We start from the raw sequence: 15,724 nt of genomic DNA on the forward strand, positions 1-15,724 counted from the left end.
AAAACCATTATAAATATATAAAAAAGATTTCATTATAAATAATTGAATCCATTATTACAATTAGATAGCATAAAAATCACATAAGCATACCAAGGACAATCATCTTGATACACCCATTATTCTTTATTGCAACTAAGCATGTGTACATATACATATTACAAGGAGCAAGTAATCATTATATATCATGTTTTCATATACTTCTAATGTTTTTCTCCTCCAACATCATCTCTATACAAAATGGATACATAAGTATTATATCATAGTCATGATACCAAAATATGATGTTGCAATATCTAGTCATACACAAAAAACGATGCAAAATTGGAATGTGTGAAGAAAGATCATCCAAGGCTCTTGAAAAACTTTGGAAAAATACTCAATGGATAAAAGACTTTCCACCCAACCACGGAACCTTACTGCCCCACTCCCCTAAGCTAGGAGATAACACAAGGCCCCACACCAAGTTCAAACATAAGCAAGGGGATAAAATAGCTATTTTAACACTAATAAAGTTTATTGCTGATCAATATTGTATCAAAAATTCAAACTAATTAGGTATTGAATTAAACTTGATAAACAAATGATAGAGAAGGAAAACTTTAAACATGAATAAGATCATAAATCATATGACAATGACATATTGGAAATGATAAACTTATGCTTAAACAGTGATAAAGTTTATTATTAATCAATATTCTATCAAAGTTTCAAACTGATTAGGTATTGAATTTAATGTCATACATGAACAAACATATCATATATAAACCAATAATGACATAAGTCTAATAATGTCATGCATCAAATAAATGTCATACATCAAATATAAAATGTCATATATACATCAAATGTATATTGAATATGTCCATTGACATAAAATCCAACATATATATGTCCATTGATGCCTATACATATACATGTCTATCAACTATATCTTCTATATCCCACAAGGGGAAGGTAACAAATCTCTTGAGGTCTTCTGTCGTTGTGTGGAGGGAGATGGTGGCGATGATGGGGTCTTCCTCAAACTCTTGCTCATCCTCTTGTTGAGGCTCTTCTCTAATTCAAGCTGATACAAACAAAGTAGATATGAGTCAATAATTATTATACATTGAAATCAAATATATGTATACAAAAAATTAATTATTTTCTTACCGCCATCAAATAGTCATTCTACAAGTCCACCTCGAAGGCTCATAGATGATCAGGTGTAATGAGACCCTACAACAATTCAATAAATATAATCACTTATAAATAACATTAGAAATTTTGATACTAACTATTATAAACAACAACTAAAATCAAGAAACTTCTTTCATACTTCAGTCAATGGCTGTGAACTAGCCATAGTTGCAGCCACTCCACAATCAACGGACTACCGGAGATGAGGAGGAGATTCTAATGTCAAGAGTTGCATGTCATTCAATACACATTACATGTAACATAAAACATAAAAAATATATAATCAAATGAATTAAATTAACATGAAACAAATGTACCTCTACGAAGCTCGTATCATGTCTATCCTCTAAGTCCATAGTAAATGTCGATGGTCCTATAGAGAATTGATGCACATGCAGAATTTTTTTTGTCAATCCTTAATATGATTACTTAATAAATATATGTATTAATTTAAATGATTAAATAAATACATACTTCTGGACTCAAGGACGGGACAAAAAATGGGGCTGGGGGATCGCTACTAGGCCTGCTAAGACTCTGACCTTGAATTTTGAACAATGTCAATAGATGCTAATTAATTAATCATTCACTATACATATGAAATGTGATCAAATTAGTAAATTATAACTGTAATTTACTTGTGTGTCAATGCCAAATGTGTCACTTGGGAACTGATTAGTGATGAGCCCATCATCCACACCATCTCTAGCACGAGTGAAAAATGTGCATAAGGATCCACATGATGTGCACATGTGGCTACGACACACAGAAGGCTCCCCCTCAACTAATGGACTTGTGCAATGAATGAGGGTTTGCGTCAAAGCATTAATGGTCCCTAGAGTGATGGCCTCTACATGTTCCTTCACAACTGAAGGAATAGTCACATGCTCACCCTGTGGCTTGACCACATGTGCCCTAAGTATGTTAGGGTCACGACGTGCCCCTAGCCTCTCAAATGATGACCCCCCACCTCTACCGTAGGAGTCTAATATATCAAAATAATTAGGGATCTCCCTAAGAACAAACTCATAATACAATTTCTTTAAAAATAACATGGGGACCTCATGATTGTTGCAAGGAGTGGCATCAAAAACAATCCACCATCTATCCCAAAAAGTATTTCTAATAGCATCGTGTATGCACCAATGGATGGGGAACCGTTTAGTACCCTCTCTAACCGTATTTTGTTCACCTAGTTTTCTAAATAATGCACATATTCTACCTTTTGGTATTTCTTTTTTGTTAACATCTTGATATGACAATTTATTTGCATAATATCTTTTTTGTTCATCCCTCTTAACCCACCAAACATCTAAGTGACCACTAACAGAAGCTATGTGGGTCTTAATGGATTTGAGAGACGATGCCAATTGAGCTCTCATTGGATTGGTTTGCCCAAATTCTTTTAACTGACCAATGAGTCTTTCTAATTCAATTTTGTCTCTTTCTATTTCATTTATTATATTTTCATGTGTGCCATGAGGAGGTGTTGCAATTGGTTCAGGCTACAGAATTTGTTGTTCTTCTTGTGGAGGGTTTTGGTTTTGATTTTCTTGAGAGTTTTGAGTTTCTTGGGATTTGTCGATTAATTATTCACATGTCCTGATAAGAAATCAATTGAAATCTAAATAAATAAACAAATCTAAAGAAAAATTGTAAAAAAGCTACAAAACAATATAAAAAACTTACAAAAACAATATAAAAAACATATCAAACAATGCAAAAAGGAATTTAGATAACATACAACATGCTCATGATCTCGAACTTCGATGGTGAGGAGGCATATTTGCAAGGTGGGTGGTGAAAAGCTTGGTTTGTTGCAATCTGCATATGTGTTGTTGCGAGGAGAAGTAGGAAAAACAAGTGAAAATGAATGGGCTGTGGGTATGCAGCCCATTTATAATATTTTTTCTTTTTTAGAAGTGCGTACACACTATTGAAAATTGAAAAAAAAAATGTGTCACCTTTTTGGCACCACAACTTGGTGCACTTACCCTCCAATCGTATTCCGCTTGCCAAATGAGCCCTATATTTTTTCTTATATGAGTGTGTATTCCATATCTATCTAGAAATTTCTCTAGGGAAGTCAATAATTAATGGAAAAAAGATTTTGGTATTTCACTACTTGTGAAAATTGTAGTGGGTAAGATTATTTCAAAATGCAACACACAAATAAACTTCCATATTTACTCTAATTTTTTCTTTGTTATGTTTCTACTTCATATGTTCTATGGATGGTTTACTCTTTTTTTTTTTAAAGATTCTTGACATTGCTAGTGATATCTCTAGAGGAAATTCAACATTGGTTATCTTTTTCCTATTGTGAGACTCTAGTTATTAAAAATGCCTTTAAGAGTGAGATTTGACTCATGTCAAAATGAGAAGTTATATGTTAGGGGAAGAAGAACCTTGTAAGTGTAAAAGTTACAGATTTTGATTATCAATGTAAAATATAAGAAATGACTATTAAATAAAAGAGTTATGCAATGTTAAAGAAAGAATTAAACCAAAAAATCTAGAATCAAATTCAAGCGAGATGTTTGGGAATTGTGTGAGTGTTTAAGCCAAAAGAAGAATGAATAAGCATGGATCTATAAAATTGAACATGAATGGAGCTTAAGTACGAACATAAAATGAAAATAAATCATTTAGAAGTACATGAATTGGTAAGCTAATGAAAAAAACATAGCATTACATTCATTCTCTTTGAAAAGCTTCCATATCATTCAACATAATAAATAAAATCTATTATCATAGATAAATTAAAATAATGAGTTTGTCCCATAGTGTGTTCCAAACAAGTGGCCTAATATTTTGTTGTGACCATCATGGTGCAAGCCACTACTAGACCATTGAAATCATATGCTTATGCTTTTGATGATCTAATGGACTCGCGTGTTTAAGCCTTAGCATTAATTTGTGACCTCACCCATCTCATAACCTTAGATCAAAAGCGCTGCACATGACTTTGGGGATATGTCATGCCAACATCATTGGTTATGTTCAATAGTTTATCTAATATTGAAAATAAAGAAATGTTAAGAGTATTTTTACAAGATAAAATTTGGCAACTTCTCAAACATTCGATTTCGCTATCTTTTGCATATCCTCTACAAAAGTGCTCAAATTTGTATGAGAAGTTCCTCCTTCCATCACTGCCTTCCTTGCTGCCTTCTTCAACATCGCAACATTTTCTCGCAATTCCCTTCCAACAAAACCTTCCATTAGATTTCTAACAGTGCTTTCTACCATCTCTTTTGTTACCAATTTGAATTCATCTACATCGACACCCTCAAAATTTAGGCTAAAGTTCCATATGTCTCTTACAAATCGACAATCAATAAATTGATCACCAAAATAAGGCCATCCAATAAGAGGAACTCCCATGCTAATTGCCTCGAGAGTAGAGTTCCACCCGCTGTGTGTAAGAAATCCTCCTAAAGAAAGGTGAGAAAGCACCTACAAACATTAAAAAAAACTTATTTTAGATTTGAACTTTGAAATCTTGTATCTTGAGTATAACATACATATATAGCAAGCTAATTAGCATATAACTTGAACATCACATATAAAGATTTGATTTTGATTTCTAAGCTAAAAGTGTTAAATATTCAAAGTGAATTTGACCTTTTCAAAAATTGACAGGCATCTAACATACCTTTGTACCAAAAGTAACAGGGCCTTACCTTCAGCTGATTCGTCCAACTAACGATGAGAGCCCGATCCCTGGTTCGATCCATGAAACCGTCTGGTAACTCTACTGACTTGCCTTCCGATCTCAGTACCCACAAGCTTCCAGTCCGAGACCCAGTTCATGCAATTGCTTTTCATATTTTACAGCAACGCTACCCAAGGAATCATATAACACTGATTGCTTTGCTTGAGCATCGAACCATTGGAAGCAGGATTCATCCTCTTCCCACATGCTGTACATGGATTTCCTGCCTTCCAAGAAATTTGGAAGAACGACAGGGCCTATTGCCAGAGCAGGGCAGCCATTAACGCTGAGACCCATTTGTGCTTCTTCACCTCCTTCCAACTCCTCGAAAGTATTGACTAGCACGTATTAAGACAATGTCCGTTGTCCGAGGCACGTGATGACTTTCTCTTTTGATTTCAAAATCCTCCTCTGCAATAATATTTTTCGTCAAAGAACGGACGAGAAACAAAAGTAACGAAACTAAGCTCGATGTATATATCATAGAAACAAGTAAATCAAGAAACAAAAAGGAAATAAATGATACAGACAAACAGAGCAAGACAGGGCATTCATAATAGCTCTTTTGGTCTCAAAATAATGTGACCAAACTGCGGTAATAAACACCACAGAAAAAGAGGAAAAGTGACAAAAAAATACCTTTGACAGGGATATGACCCCGATATGAACTAGAAAAAAAACTAGAAGAAAGTAACTCTCGGGACCCCAAGATTTTTACACACTTCTGCCGTGCAGGAAAAATAGCTATCCGAAATAATGCAAGTGATTGGCGGCACAACTTGAGATTCGTCAGCTGCGGTTAACAGACTTTGTAAAGCAGGGCCCAATCTTTGCAGCGCAACCAAAAGCTCTCCTTTGAGACCCGTCAGGGATTGTCAAAAACGGAAATTTGAGACCCCTTTCATGAATCTCACGGTCACGTGCAGCTGCATCTTTGGAAGCTGCCTTCAAAAGCCGTTCATCCATCCATTCAGTGGTTACAAAAGTTATGAAGAATCCTCGCATCGCAAGCAGCTCTGCAAGATTCATCAATGGGTTCACATGGCCCTGTGCAGGACATGAAACCATTACTGCGTGCAAAGGAGCCACCATTTGTCCTTAGCTATTCACTAGAGTGCCCTTTCTTCCTTCTCCTGTATAGAATGGTTGAGTATACCATAATTTAAAGACAATGGTTGAGCATAATTTTTGGTCTGCGACCACTGGCTGATCGGTGTACAATCTGTGTAGTATGAGCGTCGCATATCTCTATCAAACTCTCAATAATTCATCTTTTATCATGATACAATAGTCATGTTTCATGACTAGTAGGGGAGAGGACCCACTACTTGAATGCGTTCCAATAGTTGTGATAAGAGTTGTTCACTTGATACGTTCCAATAGTTGTGATAAGAGTTTTTCACTTGATACCTACACTATTGACTTATTGTCCAATTTTTTTCACAAAAATGTACAAATACTTGTTGACTTTAAAGGTGTTAGTACAATGCTAACTACCCAAAAATGAATAAATTGTACCCTTATAAAAATTAACCAATGATGTGATGCCACATCAATTGTTCAACTATGGGTACCCTTTATGCACGACCATTGGTCTCACTTTTTTTTGGGGCTATTTTGGACAACTTTGCAAAAAGCATGCTGATGTGGCATCATAACAGGTGACGTGGAGTTGAAACCTTAGTTATAAGTAGGCGACTCGCCAAGTAAGCTACTATAAAAAACTGGGAATCATTTGAAATTTTTATGTAGGTTGTTGATAAGCATGAAGTTAGGGTGTTCAAGTACTGCGTCCTCTCCCCTAGTTCACAACAACCCACCTTTCATAATTAGAATGAATGGAACACTTAGTACTCATTACATCTAGTTGATGTTCACAGAGTGAATGCACCAAGAGGTCATCCATTCCAATATTATTTTAGCTAAAACATGCTTAACTATTGACTTTTCTTCGAAGTGAAGTCCACTTTTGTTTGCAACTACATTTGCAAAAACGTCAAGAAATGTTGTGCCTTATGAATCATTCATTATAAAGCCCACTTATACTTTAAAGAAACATAGTAGTTAAGCGAACTTGAGCTGGAGTATCCCATGGAGTCCCCCTACTTCACCTATGTTGCATCACCTAGATGTAATGGATGATGAGTATTTCATTCATTCTAGTCACTAGAGATGGGTTCATGCAAATCACTGCTCACAAAACATGAGTCAATGGGGTTAATTCAAAAACTACACACTTGAATTACGATAGCAATATCACAATTTAACTTACTATAGAACATCTTTCTTAATTATTAATGATTCCCTTTCTGTTGAAAATAAATTACAAAAGTTAAATTTGATAAATCCAAACTCTTATTATTTGAAGAAGAAACACCAAAAGCTCTTTATAAGATGCAACTATTTTTCACACAAAATTGTACAAATGTATACAAAACCTCAATTTTATACTATAATACAATCTATTAGATTATCTTCTATACAACAATTTTAAAAAGTTCTTATTGTGAAGTATTTTTGATATTAGAAGGATGAGTTTATAGAACATAATTGTCTCCATCAATTTCTCAATAATTTTGTAAAAAGAGCTTGCATTTACCAATAATTCTCCATGTTAAACAAGAGAGTTTAGAAAGTACAATTATTTATAAGTAGGAGATATTTTCTAGAGCAAGTCAAATTGTGATATTGCCATCAAGATTTAGCTGTGCAGTTTTTAAGTCAAACTCATAGACCCATATTCCATGAGTAGTGGTTTCTACAAACCCATCTTACATTTGAAGGACAATAGAAAAAAATATTTTGTATGAGAGATCCTAGTTTGAAGGTTGTCTTTTTCAGTACATGTTTTCTTCCTTTATTAAATATTTCATTGATATAAGCATCACACATAAGGTTAATCTAATTTTTTACCGAAGAAGCATTTGAAATTTCTCATGTTTGCAATATTTGTTAAAAACTAGATCATAGTATTTTAGTTTGTGTGACCATGAAGGAGAACTATTTTGTTTAGAGGGAAAGAAATACTCATATCCTATTTGTTAGTTTTAGGTAGCTTGGATAGTTATTCATCCATATGTGATTAATTGGAAAATAATTGTTAGAGTTACGACAAATATTTGTTAATTAATTGACTCCTTTTAGAACTCGCTCGTAACCTTTTGGTTAGATTGTTTTAATCGAGAAGAAACTAGAAATTTCTTGGTTAGGAAACAACTAGAAACTTCTTGGTTGAGTTGTCTTGATCAAGAAACAATTAGAAACCTCTTGGTTAAGTAGTATAAAAGGGGGTCAAGGGAGGCATTTGGAGAATAGAACAGAACAATGAACAACAAGAGTTGTGGAAGCATTTGCAGTGTTACCAAATGAGTTTGCAGTGATAGCAAATAGTATTACAATGTTAGCAAGGGCACAGTGATAGCATTGGAGATAGTAGTGGATAATATCAGAAGGAGAAATTAGGAGGTTTTTCGATTTTTTCCACTAAGAGGCAAGGAATTTTGTATCTCTTGATTTGTTCAAGTTAATATATTTTTCATTTGTAGCACTGGTTTTCCCTTAGGGGTTTTTCCAGAGATGATTTGTCCAAAAATATTGTGTTCTCTATGTTCTAAATTTCTTTCCATATTTTTTGGTGAAGTTGTAGTTGTGTTATTTAATAATATTAAATGGGAATTTGTTTTTAGCAATATAATAATTGTTTACGATAGGAGATTAATAGTCAGTAATTGCAACAATGTTAATTTTCAAATGGTATCAAAGCATTGTTGAGTGTAGAAGAGTTTTTCCCTTGGAAATAAATTGTGATCTCTTTAGAATTATTGCTTTAATCCCTTGAGACAGCTTCAGCTAGTTTGAGAGATCATGAAACATTGGATGGTGCCTTAAATTTTGGTGTTTGGAAGGTTAGAATTTTTTTTATTGTTGGAAGAGAATGGTATCAAAGATTATGCTACCAGTGGTATAGCTATACCTATAGATGTTATACAGCTTGCAACATATAAGAAGGATGATGCCAAGGCAAGGAGGATTATCCTTGATGGTATCAAGGATCATATTGTTCCACATATCTTCGAGCTAGATACAAAAAAGAAGATGTGGGAAACCATTCTAAATCTATACCAAAATGCTACCACTAATAGGAAGATGATTCTTAGAGAGAAGCTAAAGAATACCTGGATGAACTAGGGATCAAAGACATTACAAGTTACCTCACTAGGCTTAGACTTGTCAAGAATGAGTTAACAACTATTGGAGATAGTCTTAGTGATGATGAGCTAGTGACAATAGCCCTAAATGAGTTTTCTAAATAGTGGAGTGTCTTTGTTCAAGTTGTCAGTGGATGAGATACCTTATCGAGTTCGGATCGATTATGGACTGATTTCACTTCGGACGAGTTTAGACTAAGTCTCATCAATGGGTCCAACAAGAGTCATAAAAGTGAGGTGGAATAGCATAATGTTGTCCTAGTAGGGAAGGGGAAAGCAAATAAGGGATCTAGCAAAGGATCTAGCTTACAAAGTGAGAAGAAGAAGAAGGACATTTCTAAGGTCAAGTGCTTTGGATGTCACAAGTATGGTCACTATGTCAATGATTGCCTTGAAAGGAAGAAGGCAACGAAGTAGGTGGCAACTTTAGCAAGTGTAGAAGAAACTCTCCAGCAGAATGGAAGAAGAGTTTACATTTATAGCTTGTATGGTGAGATCAACCTCACAGACTATTTGGTATATAGATAGTGGGGCATCATTTCATATGACAAAATTTAGATAGTACTTCTCTAGTTATAAGGAGGAGAACACCAATATCCAGATTTCTATGGAAAACTTCTCCAAACTCAACCCGATTGGGAAAGAGATTGTTCAGTTTCAAAGAGAGAATGGAAAGATAATTCCAGTTCATGATGTGCTACATGTTCCAGGATTAGGTATAAATTTGATTTCCATATATGTTCTTCAGGGTAGGGGGTATAATGTACTCTTTAGAGGGACACATGTGTTAAGCACAAGGATTGGAAATCACCCATGACTATTGGAGTTAACAGTGGTCACCTTTATAGGTCACAGTTTGACACTCCTAAGGCACTCATGAGCATCACTAATCCTAGAGATCTTGGAGAGCTATGGCATAGGAGGATGGGCCATACTCATCATGCAACACTCAAATTGCTTTGTGAGATAGTGACAGGTCTTCTAGAGGTGAGCACAAAGCATGATGATGTATGTAAGGGATGCATGGTTGTGAAGTTTGTGAAAGAATTTTTTCTAAGGAGTGACACTAGATCTAAAGGTGTTCTTGATCTAGTACATTCAGATGTATGTGGACCGATGTCAACAAAGTCTATCAGAGCATATGAGTACTATGTTACTTTTATCAATGATTCCTCTAGGAAGACTTGGATATACTTCTTGAAGACCAAGGATGAGGTTTTCAGTCAGTTCCAAGAGTTCAAGGCTCTAGTGGAGAACTCGAAAAGAAAGAAGATAAAGGTTCTTTGGTGAGACAATGGAGGCGAGTACAAAGAAAAGAACTTCTAGGAGTTTTGTACCAAGAAAGGAATAAAGATAGAGTGGATAATACCTTACAATCCATAGTAGAAGGGAGTTTTTGAGAGGAAGAGTCATTTTATAATTGGAGCCAGAAAGATCTATGCTACATGACCAAGATATGCCCCACTGCTTATGGGCAAAAGCATGTAGTACAATAATCTACATTCAGAACAAGGTTCCACATAAGGTGCTCAGGAGGATGACACCACAAGAAGCTTTCATAGGTAAGAAGCTTGATGTTAGCCATTTTAGAATATTTAGGAGTTTGGCATATTGCCATATTCTAGGTGATACATGTACCAAGTTAGATCAGACTGCAGAGAGGGTACTCTTTGTTGGGTACAATGAAACCTCAAAGGCATATAGAATTTTTATCCTTGGGGCCAGAAGAATTATTTTTAGATGTGATGTTAAGTTCATGGAGGACAAGGCATTTAGAAGGTCTAGAGATTTTCCAGTAGCTGATCAGAGTGAGTAGCCAATAGAAGCTCCAGGGCCTAGTCAACTGCAACAAAGCACAAGTATAGTTACCGGTACAAGTGTAGGCTCAGGTGGTGAAGATTCAAAGAGCATAGAGCAATAGGTGCAAAAGGAAATGCACCTAGAACGCTTAGAGGTTGATATAACATCCTCTACAGTTGGTAGCAGGAACTATGAGGTTCAAGAGACATAAAGGGATACTCAAGAATTTGTGGGAGCTCCTAGCAAGAGTACTAGATAGTGGAGACAACCAGTCAAGTTCAATGACTATGTCAAATTAGTTACCGATTTAGTAGTTAGTGAACCTTCCATCTATCAGGAGGTTGTAGAGCATCAAGTATAGTGGGATGCTATGGTTGAGGACTATTCCTCAATAATGCAGAATGATGTGTGGGAGGTAGTTCCTAGACCAATAGATAGAGTAGTAAGATAAAGCACAGTGTAGATGGTAGCATCCAGAAATACAAGGAAAGGTTCATGCCCAAGGGGTTCTCTTAGAAGGAGGGAATAGAATATGAGGAAACATTTTCTCCAGTGGCTAGGTATACTTCTATGCAAGTTGCGATCTCATTTGTAGCACAGATGGGATGGAAAATCCATCAAATGGATGTCAAGATAGCATTCCTGAATGGTGAGTTAAAGGAGGAGGTGTACATAGATCAACCAAAGGGCTTTGTAGCACACAACAAAGAGACCCATGTGCACAGATTGATCAAATATGTTCGAGGTGAAGGTATCAAGTTGATAGACTATACTGATGCAGATTAGGCAGGAAGCATAACACATAAAAGGACCACTTCAGGGTGTTGTTTCAGTTTGGGATCATGAGTTGTATCTTTATTGAATAGGAAGTAGAAATATGTGGCTTTGAGTTTAGCAAAAGTAGAATACATAGTAGCTAGCATGGAAACATGTAAAGCTATATGGCTTTGGAAGTTATTAGTAGCCTTGTTTAGTTAGAAGGTTCAGACTACTGTGATACACTGCAATAATCAAAGTTACATCAAGTTGTCTGAGAATCTAGTATTTCATGATAGGTCTAAATATATAGACATTAGATATCACTTCATCAAAGATTGTGTACAAAGGGGGGTTGTTTAGCTATAGTACATACCTATAGAGGAGTAGGTAGCAAACATTCTGACAAAGTCATTGGGGAAGGGGAAATTCAACTTCTTCAAAGATAAGTTGGGTGTCATGTAGAAAAAAATCTTCACTAAGAGAGAGTGTTAGTTTTAGGTAGCTTGGATAGTTGTTCATCCATATGTAATTAATTGGAAAATAATTCTTAGAGTTACGAAAAATATTTGTTAATTAATTAACTCCTTCTAGACACCACTAGTAACCTATTGGTTAGGTTATTTTAATCGAGAAGCAACTACAAACTTCTTGGTTAGGAAACAATTAGAAACCTCTTGGTTGAGTTGTCTGGATCAAAAAGCAACTAGAAACCTCTTGGTTAAGTAGCATAAAAGGGGGTCAAGGGAGGCATTTTTTCATGTCCCCTTCTTAGCACTATCACTTTGGGTGCCAGTTTAATCTATCTCCACATCTAGATAGATTAATGACATTATCTAATAGGATGCCTACTAGTCACAATGGGGATTTAATTTAATTTACTTCAAAATTTTATTAAAGTGTGTGGAATTAAGTCATTTTAATGTTATAAAGTTGTTTACTTTATAAAATGGCTTTAAGTGACTATAGGATGAAAATAAAGTTTAATCCCACATTCCTTGCTCCTTGTGTTTTCTCTCACTTCAAGGCTATAAAAGAGAGCTTGTATTGGGATTAATGAACACACAAGAATTTATGAACTAAAATACTCTAAGTTTCGATTGCTTTAATGTGACTAGTTTCTTAATTATGAGGTCGAAAACCCTCTAGTTATTTATGAGAAGAGGTTGAATGTCACCCCAACTCTTCATTGGTCTACTAGAAGATATGCAGAATTATGAGAAGGGAAGAAAGCCACATTTTATCTAAAGTTTGCACACAGGAAATGACATATGAGAGTTTATTCAACAGTGGGTTTGGCAGTAGTAAATAATATATAGCTACGACTGAGTATTCTTGACTATATAGTGATTTTGCTATAGGAAGGTGAGTTTGTTGATAATCTAAGGACAATATTGGAAGTGGAATCTCTAGTTAGGCATGTTATTCAGAAAAGAGAATAGCCACATTCTAGTTTAGAACTCATCCACGGGAGCATGCGAGGTACTAGTAAGTTGACACTACTGTTCATTCTGACCAAAGAATTCCTCCCTCGTAAGTAGGTGTTTAGCTCTCACACAGAAAGGTGGTTGTAAATGAAAGGAAGGTCAAGTTAGTTGGATGTTGAGTGCAGGAGTAGATGCCAAGTAATGTCAATATAGTCGGAACTCTAGACGTGGGTTTGTTATTTCTTCACACCTTATTCTTTGTTATCTAAGTTCATGGGATTGTGATAACCATCTAAAATACTACACAAATTGTTATGATAATACTGAAGTTAAATCCAGCTAGTTTTCATAACAACAGATCTTGATTTTTTAAGGGGTCTCTTAGTTAATGTTCTAAGCATGTGTGTACTCATTCTGGAAACACATTATTTGCTGGTAGTAAGAATTTTTTTCTGTTATTTATTTATGTAAGTCCCATTGAAAGGGTTGATTTCTAAGAATTAATGCAATAATATCTAGTCACATTCTAAATTAATATTCTAAGTGTGGAAGGAAGGAAAAATTAGTATGTTCTGAACTACTTTAGAAGAGTTTGCGCTTAATGTGTCATGTTGTTTCTCTTTTTGAATAGATTCTCAATGAAAGTTAGCATAGACTTTCAAATTACTGAGTAGAATGTATTAAAGGATGTGGTATAACTATTTGACAAAATTCTAGCTATAGTACGAACTTTCTAAAATTGAAAATTACCTCAGAATATTACAGTGGTATTAAAGCCACAAGACCTGCCATCTTGTGGGAAACAATAAATTTTTTGCAAAACATTATCATCCTAAAATGACAGCCATGAATGAGTAGAAGACATCATAAATTCAATCACCTATAGCTAGAACAAGCAGACTCCTCGGTACATATTGATATTGAAGATAGTTTTTCTGGTGATGAGGAAATAACCTTGGAAATAGGTGGACAAGCTGATATTACTCAATAAGTTGATCATTTGGGACAAGTTGAACCAGAAAATAATATTCAAATGGCACATAATGGAGATGAACAAGATAGGGAAGTACTGGAAACTTTATAGGCTATCAGAGATGGGAAAAATAACATTGCAAATGTTATTCAACAGTTAGCAAGTAGTATGCAACAGTTGCTTCCAATCCACAAAAGGGCTACTAGCCATCATAGTGGAGGTGGTAGTATAGTCAGGTCTTCTTGAGCAATTAGAGCTCTCACACATAACATGGATAGACCTTTCATGTCAATTTTTAATGCTAAAGAAAAAGAAGTTGTACCACCTACAACCTCGAATTTGTTACCAGATAATGTTATGGCAACATTTGATGAGTGGGATTTGTTTCTAGATCAAGTTAAAAAAAAATTGACCTTTGTGCAATATTTAAATTAGAAAAGAGAGGCTGACAGGCAGCAGCAAGACCAGAGACTAAGAGCACCTAACAGGGATTTAAAACATGTTATGAACAAACTTACTCTCCCCACCTTTGATGGTAGTGGTCATACTTCTGCTAGAGCTTAGATTCACAAGCTAGATACTTACTTGAAACTTCAGCCCATGGCTAAAGTGGAATCCATCAAATTTGTGACTATGCACCTAGAGGGAGCTACATATGATTGGTGGCATCGTGGATTAGTCATGCAGAATCATGGTCTGATAACTTCATATGAGACTTTTAGCTCTAAGCTGATTACCCGCTTTGACAGGAAGGATGTTGAAGTCTATTATAGGGATTTGGCTTAGTTATTTTAGAGTGGATCATTAGATAAGTTCATTAACAAGTTTTAGCATATATCAGTTATGGTGCCAAATATGCCATAACAACAAAAAGTGATGCTATTCAGAGAAGGGTTATAGGATAGATTTAGGGGTTTGGTTAAGGTCTTTAAACCAAACACTCTAGATGACGTAATCAAGATAGCTCATGATTTGGATTCATCCTCTTTGATATTATAGCCTCTAAACTAACCTTACAAGGGGTCTACATCAAACCAAGGAAATAAAAACTAGCAAAGAAAAACTCCTCCCAGGTTGGATTCTGAAACATAGAATAAACTCAGAAGGAAGAAATTGTGTTTTACTTGCAAGGAGCCTTGGACCCCAGATCAGAGATGCATTGGGAAAGGAAAAATACATTATGTTGAGGTTCTCTTTGAGGAGGAAGGGGAGTAGTGAGAAGGTGTAGAGGTTGAGGACAACAAGGAGGAAGAAGTTGAAGAACAACCCCTAAATGATAAGAAGAAAACCATCACAAAACAACCTCCAGTTATAGCCACTCTTTCTAGTGATCTAGCATGCCATCCTTTTAGAGTGAGGGGTGTGATTAAGGGGTAGAACATTGTATGCCCTTTAGATATAGGAGATTCACATAATTTCATTAGCACATAGATGGTATCTAGGAGAGGTTTTCCAACTATTAACATTCCCGAGTTTGAGGTGAAGGTAGTAGACAGTGATGTTTTGGGTGTACAGGGAAGCTAGCTAGTCTTCAGATACAGTTTGATGATTATCTTTTGGAGACTGATTTCTATGTTGTTGACTTGGATGGGTTGGATACCATTCTGGGTGGATAGTGGTTAAGGACCCTCTATAGGTACAGTTTTCATCATGAGACTATGCA

The 15,724-nt window shown here is 35.4% G+C and overlaps 2 pseudogenes; both read right to left on the reverse strand.

Moving 5' to 3' along the window:
• Positions 1-4,018: 4,018 nt before the first annotated feature.
• LOC149541676 (UDP-glycosyltransferase 85A1-like) overlaps positions 4,019-15,724 on the reverse strand; it is a 117,386-nt pseudogene continuing 105,680 nt past the window's right edge.
• LOC149541677 (7-deoxyloganetin glucosyltransferase-like) lies at positions 5,543-5,989 on the reverse strand (annotated as a pseudogene).

The sequence above is a fragment of the Cupressus sempervirens genome, chromosome 8 (assembly GCF_028749045.1).
Source record: "Cupressus sempervirens isolate cs-2001-9-10 chromosome 8, ASM2874904v1, whole genome shotgun sequence".
Lineage (NCBI taxonomy): Eukaryota > Viridiplantae > Streptophyta > Pinopsida > Cupressales > Cupressaceae > Cupressus > Cupressus sempervirens.